Source organism: Ciconia boyciana, unplaced genomic scaffold (assembly GCF_034638445.1).
Source record: "Ciconia boyciana unplaced genomic scaffold, ASM3463844v1 HiC_scaffold_221, whole genome shotgun sequence".
Lineage (NCBI taxonomy): Eukaryota > Metazoa > Chordata > Aves > Ciconiiformes > Ciconiidae > Ciconia > Ciconia boyciana.
Window position 1 is genome coordinate 918 of NW_027328589.1, and position 3,083 is coordinate 4,000.

The 3,083-nt window shown below is 61.1% G+C and overlaps 1 pseudogene; it reads left to right on the top strand.

The window, feature by feature from the left end:
• Positions 1 to 305: 305 nt before the first annotated feature.
• On the top strand, positions 306 to 720 carry LOC140646089 (claw keratin-like; annotated as a pseudogene).
• Positions 721 to 3,083: the final 2,363 nt, after the last annotated feature.

Sequence of the window (3,083 nt, forward strand, 5' to 3'; positions counted from 1 at the left end):
TGCCCTGAGTATACCAATGGACTCAAGTCCTTTGGGAGCTTGGTGATTTCCCCATCTGCTTTGGATGAGGGAGGTTTTCCCCACTCCCGTGGGTGAGTAAGAACCAGGGAGCATGAGGGGAGCAAGGGGTCTTAACAAGCGTTTCAACTCTGGAACGCGTTTTTGCTCTGACCGCTTGAGATGAGGCAGAGCATGTCCTGGGACGCTGCTTCCAAGTACGAGGGAGGCAGGATGGATTTGGGATCAGGCCGTGCACTGAGCCGTAGCTCTGCCTTGTCTTGCAGCTTTACCTACAAAACCGAAGGATGCCCTGCTCCAGCCTGTGGGCCCCTTCCTGTGGGGTGGCCGCCCCGGCCCCGCTGGCTGACACCGCCAACGAGCCCTGCGTGCGGCAGTGCCCCGACTCCACGGTGGTGATCCAGCCCCCGGCCTCGGTGGTCACCTTCCCCGGGCCCATCCTCAGCTCCTTCCCGCAGTACAGCGTTGTTGGCTCGGCGGGAGCCCCCGGCGTTGGAGGGGGCTACGGCGGCACTTTTGGAGGCCGTGGCGGTTTTGGAGGCTTAGGGGCTATGGGGTGTATGGAGGCCTTGGGGGCTATGGGGGCTATGGGGTCTATGGAGGCTACGGGCCTCACTGGGGCTACGGAGCCTTTGGGGTTGCGGATATGGCGGCTGGCGCGGAGGCCACAGGTACCTCAACGGCAACTGCGGGCCCTGCTAAGCCCCACGCTGTGTCCGGCCACAGATGAAGAAGAGCTCCGGAAAAGCCCCTGGCACATCCCAACACGACGCTCTTGGGAAGCACAGCCCTTTGGCATTGCTGGCCTCCAGAGCCTGGATGCCTCGTGCCTGCCTGGGGCCCAACTCTGCCTTCCTCCTGCCCCGCTTGAGCTTCCCCTCAAGACCCGTTGCCCCCTGATGACAGAGACCCGCACTGGGTGCCTGCTCCTGTGGCACGGCTGCTGCTGCTTGTAGCTCTGCCCACTGCCAGGGAACAGGGGAAGGCCCTGGCCAGGGCTCTGCTCTTCACCCCGCTCCCTCCTCCCCTGGAACTGCAATAAAAGCTGTGCTGCATCGCAATGTCGACCCATGGTTTTTCTTGATGCTTCCTTCTTTTTTCCCACTTCCCCCAAACCTCCTCAGGGCCTGTCAGTCTGGGCTGCCTGAATCTCCCACGGTAGTGCCCTTGGAGCATTTGGGCAGTTTGCTCGGTGTGTTACAACTGATGATGACAGTCCCGGCTGGGTCTTGTGGAGCACATCCCACTCAGCTTCCTCTGGTCTCCCACCAGCAATAAACACACTGCATTTCCAAAGCCCACTTCCAATACGTGAACGTGCCAGAGGTGTCTTGCAGCAGCTCTTGCGAATCCGCTGCCAAACCAGCATGCCTGGCATTACCTCTTTTTCTTGGCTTGTTATTGGTCACATTTGGAGGTCCAGGGAAATGGAGAGACGAGCACTGCATGTACAGGGCTGCTGGCCATGTCCCCGCACCCAGCTAGAGGTGGGGGGCACTGGGAAGGGGTGAGGTTCCCCGCACCCAGCTAGAGGTGGGGGGCACTGGGAAGGGGTGAGGTAGACACAGCCAACTTTTCCCAAGTTTCCTCTCAGAGCCATGAAATGGCCACACGTATCCAGTCACGTGAAGCGCAAAGCTCTTTGAGCAGGCGGTTGGACGGCCTACCCTCCAATCCTGAGGTCCCTCCCTTCCCCAAGTATCTTCTCTGACCGTGTGATCCCGGCGCTGCAAGGTGGTCTCGGACAGAGACAGTTCCGGCCACAGGCATCAGGAAGGGCAGCGGGGCAGCACGTTGGTCACTGCTGGCGAGCTCAGGAAAAGATGCGTCATCCACAATTGTGAACACACAGCATGGGAAGAAAAGGCAGCAAAACGGCAAGAGCAGGCATTCGTTTCTTCCGCCGCCTGAACAGAAGTTTGCACGTCTTCTCCTCCCCTCGAGGCCGTTTCAATCTCTGCCCATCCGCGCATCTGGCCAGGTCCCCCCCTGCACTGACTCTCGACCATCCACCAGGTCCTGGCTCACGAGATGTCCCCTGCACGTCCGCTGAGGGCACAGGGTGCAAGGGGTTTTGGTGACCCCGTCACGGCTGCCGTGGGTGGGTGCTTTGGGTGGGTGTGGCAGTGTGGGCTGCTTGCTTTGTGGGCTGGTGTGCAAGGAAGGTCAGCAAAGGGCTAGCAAAGTCTGGTGCAGAGCACCGGGCTGTGCGAAGCTCTCCTGTCCTGCCTGGGCAGAGCCGTGTCCCCAGGCTGCAGGCGGGTGACACAAGGAATGCCGGGAAGGGCTTCTGCTCAAGCAGTGAGTGCAGGGCAATGCCAAAAGTGCTCCAAGGAGCAGTGGGAGACAGAGGAAGAAGAGGAGGAGGATGAGGAGGGGTGCAGGAATGTGGAGAGGATGGAGGCAAGGCAGTGCTGGGGCTTGCTCACGCTCTCCCCTGTGGACCCGTGGCCTCCCAAGTGGCTCTGAGGTGGGCCTTTGCCGTTGGGACTGGCTCTGTTGGCGTCCCAATGCCCGCAGCCCTGGGGCTGCAGGCAGCCTGTGGGGAATGGCCAGAGTGTTCAGCAAACTCACTGTGGGGCCCAGCAGAGTGCAGGAGCCCAAAGTGGGGAGAAGACAGGGAGGGCAAAGAGGGAGAAGCTGTTGTCAAAGGAGACTAGCAAAGCCCCGCTGGAGGCGGCTGGCTGGTGAAGGCATGTGCTGTCAAGGGCAGGCAGGAGGAAGCGAGGCAGCTCCCGCAGGTCACCCTGACGAGGTCGCGGGTGGGAGCTGGCTGGGACGGCCCGGGGAGCCAAGGCTGCCACTCAGGGTATTGGGTATGGAGGAAGGATGAAGAAAAACGATGGGTCGACATTACGATGCAACAGAGCTTTTATTGCAGTTCCAGGGGAGGAGGGAGTTGGGAGAAGAGCGGGGCCCTGGCCAAGGGCTTCCCCTGTCTCCTGGCAGTGGGCAGAGCAACAGTGAGCATCCGATGTGCCGCAGGAGCAGGCACCCAGCATGGGGCTGCGTCGTCAGGGGGCAGCAAGTCCTGGAGGGAAGCTCAAGCGGGGCAGGAGGAAGGC